General features: G+C 44.4%; 1 protein-coding gene across 1 annotated transcript in view; it reads left to right on the top strand.

The window, feature by feature from the left end:
• FAM124A (family with sequence similarity 124 member A) overlaps positions 1 to 19,531 on the top strand; it is a 114,529-nt gene that overhangs the window by 70,940 nt on the left and 24,058 nt on the right. The gene's annotated exons all lie outside the window — the stretch shown is intronic.

Below are 19,531 nucleotides of genomic sequence, written 5' to 3'. Positions count from 1 at the left end.
AAAAAAAAAAAAAAAAAGTAAACAGATCATCTTTCAGTGTTTGGCAAAATTAAGATATTTAGGTCATTGTAGTTAGGAGGGGGTGCAGTTGAGAGAGTGCCTTTTTATCATTTTATCCACATTCTCCTTAGCAGAATCTGTTTCCATTTTCAACTATAATTTTTAAGGTACTGCTTACAGAATTTTTGCATGTGTGTAAGCAACACCCTGATCCAGAAACAAAACATTTCCTGAAGAGAAGGCCCGTCCTCTGTGCCCTGGACTCCCTTCCCTTAAATGAACGTATTAACTACTCTGTGTGACATGAAAGGGAAAATAAAAATGTCTATTCAAAATAAGTTTGGAATATAGCTATGCTCTTATTATTTATGCTTTTGTTTATATGAATGAAGTTATACATTGAAGAAGATCTTGGTTGGATGGTTTTCTTAAAATACAGATTGCATTTTACTTCCTAGTCCTCTCCCATTGACTTAACACTCCATATTTCAGGGGCCTCCTCCTCCCCTTTTTATTCCTCTGAAGGAGATAAGCTGAGATTTTTTTTCTGGGAGCTACTCAAACCCCTCATAAGCATTTGGAAATGTGTTTTATAGAGATCTGATAAGATGGAAATAATCTCTCCTTCTTTCTTGGCATGGCCTTGAGGAGCAAGGCAGTGAGGAAGGAGGGAGATGGCTGGCATCAGGAGTTGTCTGAGACCCCTCGGGAAAATGCATCTTAGAAATTTGAGTTATTACTTGTTGATACTAAACTACAGCTTTCTGGAGTCAGGGACTGCATTTTATGAATCTGTCTACATCCCCGACAGCCAAACTAACATTGTACTTGAACATTGTAGGTGTTCTTTATATATATATTTTTGATATTTTATTGAAAAATAATATAAATATTATACATACAGAAAATTACACTGGTCATAAGTATGCAGCTCAGTGAATTTTAACAAGTTGAAAAGTGTGTGAGCAGTGCCCGGATGAGGAAACAGAACGTTTTCTGAAGAGAAGGCCTGTCCTCTGCGCCCAGACTCCCTGCGTTTAAATGAACATGAATTACTCTGTCACTGGAAAGGGAAAATAAAACATGTCTATTCAAAAGAAGTTGGGAATATAGCTAGGCTCTATTTTCTATTATTATTTATAAGTAGACTTACATTAAAGAGTAAAAGAGGTTTAAGATGGCTGACAAAGATACATACCACATAAAACAAATAAGGTAGGGATTTGAAGTAGAGGGAAAATATTGATAGAAAACTAAGGTAAACCAGATGTGATGTCAGTATCCAAAGTACATGCCATTTCCTGTATGCTTTCTGGTGCTGTGCTGTCCGATTCGTAGTCACTAGCTACATGTGGGAAGAAAGGCCTGGCAATCTACTTCTAAAAAATTAGCCATTGAAAACCATATAGAGTACAGTTGTATTCTGACACACATGGGGTCACACCATGAGTTAGAATTGACTCAAAAGCAACTGACTATAATTACATTTAAATTAATTAGAATGAAATGAAATTGAAAATTCAGTTCCTCTGTCACACTAGCCACATTTCAAGTGCTCAGTACCCACATGTGGCTAGCGGCCACTACATTGGACAGCACAGATACAGAACATTTCCATCATCACAGAAAGTTCTGTTGGACGGTGCCATTCCAGAATGGACCACAAATTTGACTTTAAGTTCTCTAGCAGCAAAAACAAAACAGAAATCACCAGTGATATGATTCAGTCTCTGAGGTAAAAACAGATCATGCCCATTAGATGCACAAGTATTCCTGGTAGTGAGTTCTGGGAGGAACGTCCCCCACCTTCTCAAGTCCACAGAGATGTCAACAGCCCATCCTCATCTGGCCTCTAGAGTAACTACAAGGATGGTTCATAGGTGTTTCTTATTGCCCAGCCACATGCAGTTCAGAAAACCACAGCAAGAGAGGGAGGGTGGGCAAAACAAGGTGGTCCTGGCTTGCAGCTCCCAGAGCCTTCAGATAATCCCCCATGATTTCTCTCAGCCAAGCTTTTGGTAGATAGTGAGTGGCAGTGAGTTTGGCTTTTTTATTCCCAGCCAAGTTTCTGGAGCACAACGGCTCCATGTAGCTGGTACAGCACAGAGCCATATGTCCCACGACTCCGCCAAGCTGAGTTGGGTTGCGATCTTTTAAAGAGCCCTGAGGATCCTGACAAGAGCGCAGGCCTGAACGGAAGGCCACGCTCCTCTGGAGAGCTGCCATGAGCCTGCTGTGGGTGGGGCCGGAGTTCTCCTGAGGGTGCAGTGTGGAGTGCTGTTGAGGACCCAATTCCACATGCAGAATATGGCTGCAGTTTTAGCCTGCGAAATGTCAAAAGCAGGTTGCTCCATCTCTTTAAGTTAGAAAGGTAATTTAATAATGGTGTCTAAGTCTATTGAAGACTTTTTCCACAGAAGATGGTCACCAGCTGTACTTTGTTTGCTCGTAAGTCAGAAAGAGAAATGAGCTTAAACGGAAGATTTTAAAGTATATTTAAAAGACAAGAAAACCTGACACAAAAAATTGTTCCAAATTGAAATGAGTTGCTAGGCAGAGTCCTGGGATGGTCTTCACTAAAACACCAGCTGCCGTCAAGTTGATTCTGACTCACGGCAACCCCATGTGTGTCAGAGTAGAGCTGTGCTCCGTACGGTCTTCAGTGGCAGATTTTCTGGAAGTAGATCATCAGGCCTTTTTTCCAAGCCACCTCTGGGTGGACTGGAACCTCCAGCCTTTCAGCTGGCAACCAAGCATGTTAATTGTTTGTACCGCTTAGGGGCTGTCTTCACTAGAGAGCTTTTAAAATCACATTCACACAAACTAGTTCACTTGTCTACTTCATATGGTGGGGCGATTGACTGGACAATGAGTCCTGGAACAGGGGAACATCAGCGCCAGAGATGCGACGAGGACTAACGTAGGCTTCAGAGACTTGCTTTTTAAGAAAGCAGAGAAAGACTTGCTCTTTGTTTATGAGGTGTCGCACGTCATTTTCTGGTTATGATCCAGAACTGCATTGTGCGGGTAAGAAGGTGATGCGGATGAGGAGAATACAGCAAGCAGCAAAGAGGGGCTGTTTTGTCACACTTTACACTGCACACTCCAGAGCTCAATTCCTAACCTGTGGACTTTGGACCCCCAGCAACTATGTGTGCGTGAGTTTATGCTCATTGTCATGAGAGGTACATCATATCTTTCAAGATTAGGACTCTCCAAGGCTTCCCATTGCCCTCGCAGTCCCATGCAGACCTTCATCACCACCTAAGGCCTTCCATCCACTGCCTCTGCTTACCTCTCTGGCCTTGTCCACTACTGCTCTCCCCACTTGCTCTTCCACACTGGCCTGCTTACTGTTCCTCAGATGCATCAAGCTCATTCCTGCCTCAAGACCTTTGCACTTGCTGTTCTCTGCCTCCAAAGTCTTCACGTTGCAGGTTCCTTCTCATCATTCCAGCTTCAAAGAGACCTTCCAAGCAGCTCGCTTTCCCTACCCCCAGCACACTTTATTACATCATTTTGTTGTTCTTTTTACACACTTACTACTATATAAAATTATCATGTGTGTTTATCTGTTTACTTGTATGTTGTCTATTACTAGATTGTCAAAGGAATGAATGAATTTGAGTTTGGGGAAGAGCAGCAAATCTCCAAGGGGTCCATGGTCCCTCAGTGGCCTCTGATGTCTAGGTTTTGACCCTGTGTCCAGGGGAAGCCTTTGGCAAACATTTGCTGGGAACCCCTCTGTGCCAGGCCTTTGAGTAGCTGCAGCCCATAGAGGTAGCAGACATGCAAGCTGAGAAATCCAGCTAAGCATTCCAGGTGCTGTGATTTTAAAACTTACACAGGGCAGTATATGGCATGGGCTTTGGAGCCAGGTGTATTTGGGTTGAATCCTGACTCTTCTACTAGTGGAATGACCCTGGACACATTACATTATGTTGCTAACCTCTGTTTCTCAATCTGAAAATGTAGGACGATAATTCTTCCCTTGCAGAGTTACTTGGACATGTAGAAAGAATGCTTTGAAGTGCCTTGTGGTAGGCACCCAACAAATGGTAGCTATTATTAAACAAAAGATGATTAATGCTGACCAGGGGCAGTGAAGATAGTTGTGAAAGACTCCTAGAATGCCTGAGCTGAGCTGAGGGTGGGTGTTGGTCCTGGGGGCCAGGGCAGTCCAGGGGCCCAGGGGAGAGAAGGCACAAAGGCCTGGGCTGGGTTGCGGAGCCCAGGGCAGTGGTCAGGTTCTCAGCTGCCGTCCTGAGGGCAGGGAGGCCTCTGGGGAGCAGCAAACTCAGGAAAGAGCAAATCTGTTCTTCAGTCACTTACCCTGTTTGTTCTGCTCCAGAATACACGCAAAATCTAACTACTTCTCGCCCCCTCTACTACCCCCACCCAATGGGGAGTCCCTGGCGCCTCTCACTGGCATTTCCTCAGGAGCCTCCTGACCAGTTCCCTAATTTCTGCCCTCCTCTCCCTTCAGCCCATTCTCCCCTGGATAAACCGTATGTCAGACCATGGGACTCCTCTGCTCTGAACCTGCCACTGGCTATGAGTAAAAGCCAGTCCTCACGGTGGCCAGAGGCCCCATTCTTACCATTCCTCATCTCGTCCTCCCTCCCTCCACTCCAGCCACACTGACCTCATTGCTGTGCCTTCAGAACACCTGGCCCCTCTGTTCCCTCTGCTGGCAGCACTTCCTCAGAGCTACGTGGTTGCTCCCTCCCCACTCAGGCCTCTGCTCCATGTCCCCTCATTAGTGTGGCCTTTCCTGGCCATGCTGTGAACAGTCTCCCCTCAGGTGCTCTCACTCTTGTTCCCTGACACACATGCAGCACACACAGACACACTTAGCCTCACCCACCTCGTTGTTCTCCATAGCACTTACCACTTTGGACAGTATATATTTACTAAGTCATGGGCTTGTCTGTCTCCCCCACCAGAATATAAGTACCTTGAGGGCAGGAGTTGATCTTTTTGCCCACTGCTGTAGCCCTAGTGCTTGTAACAGTGTCTGATACATACAAGACACTCGGTAAGTATTTGAGGAATGAACGAAAGAAGGAAAGATGTACACGGTGGAAACCCTTGGCAGGGGAGTAAGGAGACGGTTAGGAGGCAGTTACAGGTATGCGTGTAGAATGAGGAGAGCCCACAGCAGTGAGACAGAGAGAGGAGACCGTGGCAGGAGGTGTCTGGCAGGAGGACTCTTCGGACCACAGTGTCTGGCTGGCTGGCTGTGAGTGGGCAGCCCCAGCAGCTGAAAGCAGGATAGTGGGTAAATAGGGTGGTAAGGCATCCCACCCCTCTCCCTACCCTTCATCCTGGGTGGGGTGTCCATGGGCCACCTCCCCTTCCACACAGAGAACAGCCACCGTGCTGACAGGAACACTCTCAGACCTGACCCTCCATCTGGCCGTGGGAGAGGCCCCCTTCACCTAGGGGAGGCTAGAAGAGTAAGGGGCGGAATCTCTGAGAGCGTATCTGGGAAGGTCAGAAGATACTGCCATGGCTATGCCTGGCCGGCTCGGGAGTGGGTGTGGCGCCTCTGCTCGTTGCCAGAGACAGAGCAAACTCCATCTGGTCAGCCTCTTGCCTGGGTGTGAGCTTATGAAGGCAAGAAGTTACCTGGGAAATAATAACAGTGACAATGCTGATATCAATTACATGCTTAGACTGGACCACGCTTGGGCCCAGTTACTTCTAGTCTCTTACCCAGTCCTCTCAGCGTAGATATGAGCTGGCACCGCTCTCGTCGCTGTCTTGCAGATAGCCACACTGCAGTTCAGTTAGGCAGTGTGAGCAACGGTGGACGTTGAACAGGGAATGGACTGAGGCCTGGCTCTTGAACCTACACTGGCTGTACTGCTCCCTGTTCTTTTTCAAGTAACCCAGCAAAGATCCATGCTTCTCAAACTTCAGCGTGCACAAAAATCAGCCAGAGAGCTTGTTAAAACATGGATTCCTGCCCCCCAGCCCTCAGAGATTCCAATCCAGCAGGTCTGGAGCGAAGCCTGAGGTCGTGCATCTCTAACCAGCTCCCAAGTGTTGCTGCTGCCGCCACTGGTCTGCAGACTTCTCGTTCATACCCTCTTCCGTGCACCTTCAGCAGGCACAGGATGTTCTAAGGCAGGATTATCTAGTTGTCCCTTTGTGTTTGATTAACACTGACTAGGACATGTTCAAGAGTCCTGGTGGCGCAGTGGTTAAGCACTCAGCTGCTAAGCACATGGTTGGTGGTTCAAACCCACCAGCCGCTCCATGGCGGAAAGATGTGGCAGTCTGCTTCTGTAAAGATTACAGCCTTGGAAACCCTATGGGGCCATCCTACTCTGTCCTGTAGGGTTGCTAAGAGTCGGAATCGACTCGATGAAAACACATTTTCTTTTTTTTTTGGTTACAACACGTTCACTTTTTAAAGTACAGTCAATTCTTGTTATTCATGGTAGTTACATTCTATAACATTGCTGTGAACACTGATTTAGCAAATACTGAATCACTTCTCCTAGGGGAAATACAGGGTTAGGTTCCTGTGAGCCTCTGGTCACAACATTTTTGTCAATCAATTAATCAACACATAACTTTGTTTTATGTGCATTTCTGTTAAAAGACACCTTATTTAATATATAATGTTGAATCATTACATTGAACTCGTGTCCAACAGCACTGTCACTCAGGCCTGAGGGAAGCTTATGTAACACGTGTATTTCCTCCATAAGGCACATCACAGCCTTCTCGCACTTAGTGACACAGGGCAGCAGTCCAGCTGTATTGTTGGGGGCCGTTTAAACAGCACATCACCAACAAAAAACTCAAAAGTGAGAAAAACGTGGCACTAAACAGACCCCGAAAAGGACATTTGTTTACAGTATGAGAGCTGAAACAACAAGGCAGAGAGCATTGCCTTGTTCAGCCACAGCTGGGAACGCGTGTCAGGCTACTCGAACCTTCCGCTGTTCTATGTGTGTCTTGAATGACCGTGAAAACCCATGAGTGTTGATTTTGAGATTACAGATAAATGTTAGCAAGTAGGCAAATGAGCAGATACAGAATTCGCCAATAATGAGGCTCAGCTGTATATTAGAATTCTAATCAATCGCCGGCTCTGTACTGCATGTTAATAGTGCCAGTCGCAAGAGGTATGTGGAAGGTGAGCAAAGCTTCCTAAAATTGTTTCTATTCCACTGCCAGCCCCACACCTAATGCCCCATACACAGCAGGTCCCCGGTGACGTGGCTGAGTGTACTTCTGGAATCCCACTCACTGGTGTCCATACTCGGTCGTTTGCCTCTTCCTCCACTTGGCCTCTGGTGTTCTCAGGGCAGGGGTGCAGTGACCCAAGGGGCAGGGTATCCACACATGGAAGCAGGAAGACACTGTACGAACAGGCCATTAGGCACGGGGCGGGAGATAGAGAGGCCGCTGGCCTGCGGGGTGTGGCACCAGCAGCGGGCTGGCATGCTAGCTTGGCTACACCCACCCTGGGATTGCTGTCTGCCAGACCCCACTCTGAAGAAGAGCACTATTTTCAGTAACCACATTGCCTGCACTGAGTTACTTTATCTGTGTGTATTGCCCAGGTGTTTGAAAATCGCCCCCAGAAAGTCATTTCCCAGAGCATGGTCTGGGCTGACATTCCCACAGTGACATCTCAGCTGCTTCCAGCCTGGGAGGAAGAGTCATTTTCTTCCGGGGTAAAGGAAGTGAACTATGACTGTAGGTCTTGGCAGGACTCGAAGTCAGGTCTCTAAGGCAGAGGACAGGAAGTGAGGGAATTTAATGTCCTCCATCTGGATCTTAGAGCGGCTTTCTCCCTTTGCCTGCCTGTCTCGCATAGTTCGTCTAGTTTGAGCTCTCCAAGGCTCTGCTTCTGAGGGGTCAGGTTTGTGGGAGATCTGGAAGAAAGTGCTGCTGTGTCTGTGTATGGCTGGGCTCCCCAGTGGGCAGGACCCACCCCCTGGAAGGCAGGGCTGCAGGCCTGCAAAGTGAATTGCATCAAAAGTGAACAGTTCAGCACTTCCAAGAGCTGCTCACCTCAGCACACACTCTGAACATCTACTCTCAGCCAGGCACAGTCATGGAAGGGGGTAAAGAGAAACAGGAGCACCTAGGTGGTGCAAACAGTTGATGTACTCAGCTGCATCAGAGGTTCAAGTCCACCCAGAGGCACCCCAGAAGAAAGTCCTGGCAGTCTACTCCGGAAAAATCAGCCACTGAAAATGCTATGGAGTGCAGTTCTGCTCTGACACACATGGGTTCCCCATGAGTTGGTGTCAACTCCATGGCAACTGGTTTGTTTTTTAAAGATAAACAAGAGAGTCCTGTCCTCTTAGGTCTCGGCAGGTCCCGAATCATTCTGCGTAGTATGACACGCGCCACCCACAGTGGAGGGAAGTGTGGCGTGCTGCAGAGGGCCCTGTCCCAGGGCTGCGGGCCAGGAAGACTGTAGAGGATGTATTCTGGGAGGCAGCCCAGCCCAACAGTGAAGAGTGTGTGCCCTAGAGCCCCACAGAAGACGCAAAGCCTACCTGCCTGCTGGCCTGGTGGCTTTGTACGTTGGCTAAGCTTGAAAAAGCACCAAACCAAAACACCTATTTCAATTCCCACAAATTTCCCAACTGAATTAATATTCTTTGTTAGCTTCCAATTAGCCTCCCTTTGATGTTTTCATATTTTATTTTTTATTATAATTTTTATTTAGAAAGAAATAAAATAAAAATTACTCCTGAAACTTTAGAAACTAGAGAAAATTTTAGAAGTCACTCTTACTACCACTGTTATGGAGCATTTTGGTGTATTTCCTTCCAGGTGTTTTTTGTCATGCAAGCTTGTATGTGTCGATTTTGTTTTTAAAAAAACAATTTTTTTCCCTCACTTGTCCCAGTGGGGATCTCGTTTGGCCAAGTCAACCTTTTGCTTTTGCAGTCTTGATTTGTAAGTAGGGGTGAGAGGAAAGCTGGCTAAAACAGGCATAGCATCTGCCTGGGCACGCAGATACTTCCAGTCCACTTTGGGAGGGAAGCAAATCTATCATTTCACTTCTGTTGTGGTTTGTTGTTAGGTGCCATCAGGTTGGTTCCGACTCATAGCAAACCTATGTACAACAGAACAAAATACTACCCGCTCCTGCGCCATCCTCACAGTCGTTATGTTTGAGCCCTTTGTTGCAGCCACTGTGTCAGTCCATCTCGTTGAGGTCCTCCTCGTTTTCGCTGACCCTCCACTTTTCCAAGCACAATGTCCTTCTCCAGGGACTGTTCTCTCCTGATAACATGTCCAAAGTGCATGAGGCAGACTCTCACCATCCTCCCTTCTAAGGAACATTCTGTTTGTACTTCTTCCAAGACAGATTTGTCCATTCTTCTGGCAGTCCATGGTATATTCAATATTCTTCACCATCACCATGACTCAAAGGCATCAATTCTTCTTCGGTCTTCACTTCTACTTATGGAGAATTTTATATAATGCTGTTTCGTTTTATTTTTTATTTCTTCCATACCTCTTAGTATCTTTATTTGGCATTTATAATTTATATACTGCCCTATATCTAAAAATATCGGAGTAAATATATATAAAGCAGGATAGTTGTCCTGACTAAGAGATCAGAAAGCATATAGAGCAGAGCAGAAAAAGAGGAATTGGGAATTAAGTGTTGAGCTTCCTGGAAGCCAAAGCAGAAAAACAAACACAGTTTTCAGTGTTTGATTTAAAAAAAAAAAAACCGAATCTGAAAACACAAACTTTTCTGGATGCTAAATCCAAGTCAGTTCCTTTTATAAGAATCATATGAGATAGTAATGGGTGGTGTCTTTACCTATGGCTTTTGGAAGATGCAGACACGTTTTCATGTGGCCATGGATAAAGTCATTGGTGACTGATGACTTTCATAGCTGTAACTGTAGGGTCTTTAGGTAAGACATGCTGTCCTGCTTCCTCTGGAACAATGTTTTAATGACGATGATTGCTATTAGTCAGAGTCTGAAAGAGAAGCTTAATAGAATTGACAGGGAAAAAAAGCCCCTAGGGTGACAGGGCAGGAGCAGCCTCTCTGGTGGACCCAGGAGGCACCTTCTCTCCCTGCCAGGTGTCTCTGCTCCCATTCTCTTCTTGGGGTCCCACAAAATCTGAATCCTTCTAGTCCTCAGGGACTCAAGCCCCATCCTCGCACCTGTCAGCCCCCTGCGTCGGCGGGATCTGTGGTCCGTGGTTTGAGAGGTGTCTTAACTGAAGCTGAAGAGAGCTTCAACATTGTACATGTAGTGTTCTCTTCCACAGCAGTGGCTTCCGTTTACTAACCATATACTCTGTGTTTGCTTCCAGGCATTTTGTGTATAACATCTTTAATCCCCAAAAGTTAGGAATTTTTTCCCCTGTTTTGCATGTTAGAAAAACGATGAGAAGACTGGCCTCTAAGCCAGGGTTCGTATCCCTTCTCTTCCACATACTAGTTCTATGGCCCCAGGCAAGTGACTTTCCTGCTTTGTGCCTCAGTTTCTTTATCTGTAAAACGGGTTCATAAAAGTATGTAACTTACTGTACTGATCTGTCAGTCAGGGTCGTTTCAGAGAATCTTACGAGTGTCATAGCACAAGGAACTCACCCAGCTGTAGGAGCTACAGAGAAGTCTGTGTCCCTGGTGTTGGTCTGAGATCTCTACAGATCAGCCAACAGTCAGGAGAAAAGGCAGGATGTGAAGTGGGGGAGATCAGGGACAAACCAGAACCCATGTTTGTCTCTCACTGCTCCAGTGATGTGGTGACCTGAGGAGAGGCTGACAGTCTGTCACGGACCTAAAACACACCTTTTGCAGGGCTGGGAGAAGCTGAAGACGGAGGCCTGGTGACTGTGGGGAACTGCACGGGGAGCCTGCAGATCACCCACGGCCTGTGTGAGCCAGCGGCGTGGGTGCCCACTCCAACCTCAGGGACCACAGACTGCCACTCCTTTACTCCACCTTCCAAATTTCAAGCAGATTCCTCTGCAACCAACCCTGAACAGAATCATACAAGGAAGGGGGTTCTGGGAAATGTAGTTCTGATGTACCTAAGTGAGCACAATGCGAAGCCACGATTGCTGTGGAAATGAAATCAGTGACTGTAAAGGATTTAGAATAGGGCTCAGCACATGTTGCTGTTGTTGTTAGCTGCCATTCAGCCGGCGCCCGACTCACGGCATGTGTTACAGAATAGATCTGTTCCATAGGGCTTCCTTGGCTGTAATCTTTATGGAAGCAGATCACCAGGCCTTTCTTCCACAGAGCCTCTAGGTGGATTCAAACTGTCAGCCTTTAGGTTAGCAGCCAATCGCAAACCCCTTGCTCCACGTAGGCTGCCTTGCCTAGCACATAGTAAGGACTATTAAGTGTTTGCTGCTGTTATTATTATTATTGTCATCATTATTATTACTACCATCAACATCAGAGCAAGCTCCAGGCAACAGAGCTAATAAGTGGTCCAGTAAGGATTCACGCACATACAGGAGACTCTGCCATTAGCTGAATCCAGGCAGAATTCTTGCCTTCCATGCGGCTGAACAGGTTTCAGCAGTGCTTCCAGACTAAGGCGAGCTAGGATGAAAGGCCCGACAATTTACGTCTCAAAATCAGCCAGTTAAAACCCTGTGGATCACAACAGTGTGATCCCATTTTGCATGGGGTTGCCATGAGTTGGGGGCTGACTTGACAGCATCTGATAACAACAACAAGAATTCAAATGCATAGAGATGGCTCTGCCATTAGCTGAATTCAGTGGCTGGCTTCTATCTTCAGAGGCTTCTCTCCACAACACAAAAGATCAGGAATTCTAGGTGCTTAATTTGTACACATAAGCATCTGTTCCTCTCAGTCACATACATGTGACTGAGATTTACATCACTTACTCTTAGAACATGAATGCTTAAATATTTAGGAATGAAATGTGAGGGTGTCCGCAAATTTCAAATGATTCAGCAAAATCTATATACAGATTCTACTTCATGTAAATATTCATGTATATATATATATATATGCCTGTAAATAAATCAAATGATAAAAAATATATATGTAGATAAAAGAAATGAGACAAAATGATTGTATCTAGGTGGGGAGTGTCAGTACTTTTTGAGTATTTGTAAAGCTTTATAAAAAGTTGGAGAAAAGTTTCAGCCATCTTTAGGGGATAATTTCAGGGGCCTTTCATTTGTAGAGCCCGCTGAATAGACATTATCAGATTTTTGTTCAGAATATTTAAAAGCTATCCTATACAAGATAGAACATAAAATAGACACACTGTTTCTCTATACCTAAATTGGGTACCTAAAGATGTACTTTTAATGTACATTAGTGACTATTAGTTTCCTGTTGCTCCTGTAACAAATTTATAGGTGGTGCAAATAGTTTGTACTTAACTACTAACCTAAAGGTTAGCCGTTCAGATCCACCCAACAGTGCCATGGAAGAAAGGCTTGGCAATCTGCTTCCATAAAGATCACAGCCAAGAATGTCCTTTGGAGCAGTTCTGCTGTATAACACATAGGGTCACCATGAGTCAGAATTGACTCAACAGCAATGGGTTTTTTTTAAGAGGCCATTCACATTCCTTGAGTCATGGCCTCTTCTTCCATCTTCAAAGCCAGCAGTGTAGCATCTTCATATCTCTCTGTGTCTGACTTCTTCTTCCATCATCATGTCTCCTTCTCTGACTCTAGCCTGCCTACCTCCTACTTATAAGGACAATTGTGATTACACTGGGCCCACCTGGATAATCCTTGATAACCTTGTCTCAGAACAATTAACTTAATGACATCTGCAAAGTCCCTTTTGCCATGTAACCCATAACCCATTAACCCCTTGCCATGGAGTCAATTCTGACTCATAGCAAACCTATAGGACAGAGTAGAACTGCCCCATAAGGTTTCAGAGGAGCAGCAGTGTATTCGAACTGCCAACGTTTTGGTTAGCAGCTGATCTTTTAACCACTCCGCCACCTGGGCTCCTTTTACCATGTAAGGTAACATATTCACAGGTCCTAGGATTAGGCATGGACATCTTTGGGGGCCATTGTTCTGTCTACCTCAGTGAACAAGAATCTACCAGTCCAACCAAAGCCAGTTCAGCTAGTGAGGACTAGGCCATGTTCTGTTGATGCAGGGGGAGTTGTTTGTTTATGCCAAATAGGAGAACCTGGTCACTACATTTTAGAAGAAAGTGGTGAGGCCCATTATGAGCCACATATATTAATGATTTACCACTAACAATACCATAAGTTTATGTTGTTAGTTGCCGCTGAGTGGGCTCCAACCCAATGGCGACCTTACGTACAACAGAATAAAACTTTCCCTGGGCCTGTGCCATCTTCATGATCATTGGTGTGTTTGAGTCCATTGTTGTGGCTGTGGTGTCAGGCCATCTCACGGAGGGTTTCCTTCGTTCTCACTGACGCTCTACTTTACAAAACATGATGTCCTTTTCTAGCGATTGGTCTTTCCTGATGATGTGTCCAAAGTAAGTGAGCCAAAGTCTCACCATTCTCACTTCTAAGGAGCACTCTGCCTGTATTTCTCCTGAGACTGATTTGTTCGTTCTTCTGGAAATCCACAGTATATTCAGTATTCTTCACCAACACCACAATTCAAATGTATCATTAGTTCTCCTTCGATCTTCCTTTTTCATTGTCTAGCTTTCTCATGCATATGAGGTAATTGAAAATACTATGACTTGTGTCAGGCATACCTTAGTCATCAAAGTGACCGCTATGCTTTTTAAAACTTCAAAGACGTGTTTTGTAGCACATTTTCTTAATGCAGTATGTGATTTCTTGACAGCTGCTTCCATAGGTGTTGATGATGGATCCAAGTAAAATGAAATCCTTGACAACTTCAGTCTTTTCTCCATTTATCATGATGTTGCTTATTGGTCCAGTTGTGAGGATTTTTGTTTTCTTAATGTTGAGGTGTAATCCATACTGAAGACTGTAGTCTTTGATCTTCATCACTAAATGCTTCAAGTCCTCTTCACTTTCAGCAAGCAAGGTTGTGTCATCTGCATATTGCAGCTTGTTAATGAGTCTTCCTTCAAGCCCGATGCCGCATTCTTCTTCATATAGTCCAGCTTCTTTGATTATTTGTTCAGCCTAAGTAAGATGAAAGGGTACAAACCTGCGGCACACCTTTTCCAGTTTTGAACTGCACAGCATTCCCTTGTTCTGTTCCAAAGACTGCTTCTTGATCCATGTACAGGTTGCACATGAGTACAGTTAAGGTTCCAGAATTCCCATTTGTCTTAGTCATCTAGTGCTGCTGTAACAGAAATACCACAAGTGGATGGCTTTAACAAACAGCAATTTATTTTCTCACAGTTTCAGAGTCTAGAAGTCCAAATTCAGGCTGCTAGCTCTAGGGGAAGGCTTTCTCTCTCTGTCAGCTCTGGAGGAAGGTCCTTGTCTTTTGTAAACTTCTGCTCCTGGGTAATCTTCATGTGGCTGTCTTGGCATGTGTCTTCCCCCCTCTATGCTTCTCTTGCTTGCTTGTTTAACCTCTTTTATATCTCAAAAGAGATTGACTCAAGATACACCCTACACTAGCCCTGTCCATTAAGATAACAAAGACAACCTATTCCCAAATGGGATTATAACCACAGGCATAGAGGCTAAGATTTACAACACATGTTTTGGGGGAACACAATTCAATCCGTAACACTAGTCTTTGTATTATTATCTATAATTTGTTGTGATCCACACAGTCAATTGCCTTCATGTAGTTGATAAAACACAGGTAAACATCTTTCTTATATTCTCTGCTTTGGGCAAAGATCCATCTGACAGTGATATCCCTCATTCCACATCCTCTTCTGAATCTGGCTTGAATTCCTGGCAGTTTCTTGTGGATGTATGGCTACAGCCATTTTTGAATTATCTTCAGCATAATTTTGCTAGCATGCGATATTAATGACATTGTTTGATAATTTCCACATTCTGTTTGATTGTCTTTCTTTGAAATGGACATGCATATGGATCTCTTCCAGCTGGTTGGTCAGATAGCTGTCTTCCAAATTTCTTGACATAGAGAAGTAAGTACTTCCAGCATTACATCCATTTATAGCCATTGTAAAAATGTCTGTAATTAGGAACAGAATTGGCATGGGCAGAAAACTTGAGTAGCATCACACAAAAGACAGTCCAATGACTTAGAAAGAGTACGGCTGCCTCCTGTATGGCCATGTTCCTCAGATGCCCCTCACACAGGGCCCTCTGGCTTCCACCATGCACCCATGTCTTATACTGAAGCTTGTGAACAGGAAAAGTCCTGCAGCTGCATCTGCTGAAGTGATGACTCCTTACACAGATCTGTAATCTTTAGGTCATGGAATTTATATCATGCCTAAAATTAAGCACTTGTTCATCAGCCAAGTGCCAGGCCCTGTGATACCCAGTATACCTTGGTGAACAGCACACAAAACTCCATGCCCTTGTGAAATATACATTCTAGAAGGGCAAGACGGACAGTCAACAGTAGAAATAAATGTAAAATCTGTAGGCTGTTAGGAGGTGCTATGGGGGGAAATGGAGTCAGGCTGCTTTGTAAAGCTTCTGTATGAGAATATGGATTCTCTTTGTCAGAACGGTTTATTAAATCTTCAGAGCCTAAGGATTTTAGTTACTTTAGTCAAGTAATAATAATCCTTACACAACCTAAGATCCTTTGAAATCAGGATCAGAAACTTCTGGAAACATGTAGATAAACCTCCCTTGGAAGAAACGGCCGTATTTTTTTCAGATGCATTCTTCCTCTTTTGCATAATATACATAATAAAAAGATGTACAGGATTGTGAAAATTCCAAAATGTATCTCATTTTAGTTTGATCCTACTGTATTACATACCTGAAGGTTCACTGTGGGAAGTTGTAAATAGTCTTTTCTTTTGAGTTCTAAGGGAGAAAAATCTATCTTCCTGAACTAGAGAACCAAAGAAAATATAACTACAAAGCTGAAATCACACCTAAATCATTAGGCTGTTCACTGCCTGTTCATTTCCTATAAATTTCCAAGAAACTAGGTTTCACAGTCTTTTTTGTCACATAGCTTTCATGTAAATAAGATTTGTTTTTTTCAAGTGTCCTCTTTTTCTGATTTAAAAGACAAGCCAGTTGAATGTAAATGAGAAGTGTAGTTTACCTGTTAAAATAAAGCCTGATATTGAACCATTTAAGCAATGATCTGGTTTGTGCTCAGCTACTAACCCAAAGATTGACGGTTCAAACTCACCCAGTTGCACTGTGAAAGAAAGGCCTGGCAATCTGTTTCCATAAAGATTACAGGCAAGAAAACCCCATGGAGCAGTTCTACTCTGTAACACACTGTGTCTCCATGAGTTGGAATCAATTCCACAGCAACGGGTTTGGTTTTAGTTTTTTTTAAGCAGTGATCTGAAGTGTAAGAGATGAGATGTCCTTCTTTAATATTCATACTAGCCAGCTGCATACTGTAGACAACTAAAGTATTGCCAAGGAACGCTCGTGGTGCAGTGGTCAAGAGTTTGGCTGCTAACCGAAAGGTCAGTTATTCGAACCCACCAGCCACTCCACAAGAGAAAGATGTGGCAGTCTGCTTCTGTAAAGATTTACAACATTGGAAACCCTATGGGGCAGTTCTACCCTGTCCTCTAGGGTCACTATGAGTCGGAATCAACTTGACGGCAGTGGGTTTGGGATTTTTTGGAAGGTATTACCTTTCTAGCACCTCTTTATTGAGAGTTCCCCTTCCCTCATTGCATAGGTATACTGAAGCACCATGTTAGAATTACCCAATTACACCCCCCAGCCTCCCAGCCTGTAGTTGATTTGTCTAGGACCATCTGTGTACCTGATGTCACTTTGGAATTTTGGAACTGATACTGAAAACGAAAAGTTAGTCTCCCTCCACGTGGCTGAAGCCCTAAAATGTCAGACTTGGGAGTGGTTAGCTGCTGTTTTCCACCACATGGAGAAAGCTGCCCTGCAGCGAGGGGGAAGGATGGGGCTGACCTGCAGAGAAAGCCCAGATGAGAGAAAGAACGGGCCTTATTGCATAGGAGTCCTTAGCGCCACTTGTCCCTGGGACTCAGCTGCACTTGTGGGGCTCTCCTCAGTATTCTTGTATTAAGTCTTCCTTTTTAATAGTGCGAGTTGGATTTCTGTCCTGATAACCAACATTCAGTTTTGATCTCCGCCGTCTGAAAGACTATAGGAAGGAGCAACGAAAACAGTTGAAGTAGGAAACAGAATCAAGGAGGAAGTTTCCAGGGGTTGGTATTATTGAATAAAGGAACGATTTTACAGCCTTCTCCTAATGTAATAGAAAGGTCTTTAATCTCCTTTTCACCAGAGAAAATGGGCTTAAATCAGAACTAATAATTGTTCTGTTAGACACAGCTCCAGACCTGTGAGGTGCCATGGGTGTGGCTGCCCTCAGCTGTGTGTCCTTGTTCAGGAGGGAGATCCACTTGGCTCAGCCCAGTCTGTAAATTGGTTTCCTTAGGTCAGGTGTTGTCTTAGTTATCTAGTGCTGCTGTAACAGAAATACCGCAGGCAGATGGCTTTAACAAACAGAAATCTATTATCTCACAGTCTAGGAGGCTAGAGTCCGAATTCAGGGCACCAAGTCCAGGGGAAGGCTCTCTCTGTCGGCTTTGAGAGAAGGTCCTTGTCATGAATCATTCTCTGGTCTAGGAGCTTCTCAGCAAAGGGACCCTGGTTCCAAAAGACACACTATTCTCCTGGATCTTGTTTCTTGGTGTATGAGATCCCCATCTATCTGCTTGCTTCTCTCTTTTATATCTCAAAAGAGATTAAGACACAACCCAATCTTGTAGATTGAGTCCTGCCTCATTAATATAACTGCCTCTAATCCCACCTCATTAGCATCATAGAGGTAGGAATTACAACACATAGGAAAATCACATCAGATGACAGAATGGTGGACAATCACACAATACTGGGAATCATGGCCTAGCCAAGTTGGCACACATTTTTGGGGGACACAATTCAATCCATAACAGGTGTCCACCGCTGGTTCAATCACTTAGGTGGCGGGAGCAGAATCACGTGGCATGAATATATGCAGCTGGGACCTCAAGAGGAGGCAAACTCTTTGGAGGCCTGTGAGCCCATGAATAGCCACAGGAGGATGCCATGTTGGCCCCAAAAGCCAGTTAAGGAAATTGCCTTCAGAGATCCCCTTAAGTCTGATGATGTTGATAGCTGAGTTGTGAGCAGCTTTGGAGCCTTTCATTTCTGAACCTCTCTTCAGTTGCCCAGCTGTTTTTGTGTAGCCCTTTAATTCCAGATTTGCATGGGACATTTCAGGTAGCTGGACCTTCAAGGCTCAACCCACCACTCTTTCCCCTTAACTCAAGAACTCTTGGTTATCACAGGGACTGCAGAGGCAGCTAAGCCTTGAGAGAGATGAAAAAATCCAGTTGGGTAAAATTTCAGTGTCTTAAGGGAAACAAAGAAATGCAGAGCCAATTTAGCAGTGATGGAATCTGAGTGGGGACTGCAGAAGTCTGGCAGTAGAGAAGAATTAGGTACTGATTGGACTTAAAGCCAAGGAATGGGCCATTTAAGTTCTGGAATCTCTGTTACAGCAACCATGAATGAGGACCCTACTTGTACCCCCTTGTGAGAAATTTACCTGCAACTACAAATGTCACCTCCTGGCCCACATCACTGTCTGCACGCAACCTAGTCAGCTAGGAAGGCAGCCCCAGTTTGTTTGGAATAATGTAATTCTCGCCTTAGTGGATGCTTACAAGGCCCTAGGTGGTACAGATGGCAAAACTCTGGGCTACTAACTGAAAGGATGGCAGTTCTAACCCACCCAGGGGGCTGCTCGGGAGACAGGCCTGGCAATCTGCTTCCAAAAGGTCACAGCCTTGAAAACCCTATGGAGCAGTTCTCCTCTGCACACATGGGGCTGCCATGAGTTGGAAGTGACTTGATGACAGCTAACAATAGTGGATGCTTATGTTTTAACCCCAGGAAGATTTAGAACTGGATATAGAAATAAACTAAATAAAACACACAATATTCATAATTTTATGTTAGGTTCAGAAATGATTTGTTCATGTTTGCTATTTTAAGAACATGTTGTGTTCTCTAGAGAATTTGGCCCGTTGGAGTGAAAGATCATGCGGGTGACTCCAGCTGATTTAGATCTGCAATTTTTTTTTTTTTTTTAATATTTTCTTGTACTTCAGGTGAAGGCTTACAGAACAGATAGTTTCTCATGTAACAGTAACACACATGCTGTTTCATGACATTGGTTAACAACCCCACAACATTTTAACCCTCTAAATTCTCAACTTTTTTTTTTTTTTTTTTTTTTGGTGAAAATACACATAGCCAAAGATATGCCATTTCAAAAATTTTTTTACATACACATTTAAGTGAGATTGACTACGCTCTTCTAATTGTGCTGTTGTTATTCTCACTTAAGATGAAGGCTTACAGGACAAAATAGTCTCCCATTTAACAGTTACTACAAATGTTGCCCTATGACAATGGTTAACAATCTC

This window comes from Trichechus manatus, unplaced genomic scaffold, assembly GCF_000243295.1.
Source record: "Trichechus manatus latirostris isolate Lorelei unplaced genomic scaffold, TriManLat1.0 scaffold00044, whole genome shotgun sequence".
In the NCBI taxonomy this organism is placed as follows: Eukaryota; Metazoa; Chordata; class Mammalia; order Sirenia; family Trichechidae; genus Trichechus; species Trichechus manatus.
Note: the sequence above shows the minus strand (reverse complement) of the source record. Positions and strands in the feature narration are given on the sequence as shown.